This window comes from Myotis davidii, unplaced genomic scaffold, assembly GCF_000327345.1.
Source record: "Myotis davidii unplaced genomic scaffold, ASM32734v1 scaffold1449, whole genome shotgun sequence".
Taxonomy (NCBI): Eukaryota; Metazoa; Chordata; class Mammalia; order Chiroptera; family Vespertilionidae; genus Myotis; species Myotis davidii.
Window position 1 is genome coordinate 337284 of NW_006300215.1, and position 386 is coordinate 337669.

The 386-nt window shown below is 43.5% G+C and overlaps 1 long non-coding RNA gene across 1 annotated transcript in view; it reads right to left on the reverse strand.

Annotated features, from left to right (window-relative positions):
• The window catches only part of LOC102773409, a 58157-nt gene that overhangs the window by 14836 nt on the left and 42935 nt on the right, over positions 1–386 (reverse strand). The window lies entirely within an intron of this gene.

The following is a 386-nucleotide window of genomic DNA, read 5'->3' on the forward strand; positions in this document are numbered from 1 at the left end:
TTATTGCCCCTAACCGCTCCCCTGCCTGCCTGATCACCCCTAACTGCTCACCTGTCTGCCTAATCACCCCTAACCACCCGCCATGGCGGCTTCATCTGGTAGGACATCCAGAATGACGTCCGGAAGGTTGTTTGGCTGTCTGGTCTAGTTTGCCGAGTCGTAGTTTGCTGACCACTGAGCTAGAGAAAGACAAAAACCATATGATATGCAGAATCTAAAAAATAAACAAAGAAATAGAACAGAAACAGGCTCGTAGATACAGAGAATATTTTAACCATTGTTGGATGGGAGAGGGGTTGGGAGAATGAATGAAAAAGGTAAAGGCATTTAGAAGTATAAATTGATAGTTACAGAGTATCACAAGTACAGCATAGGAAATATAGTCA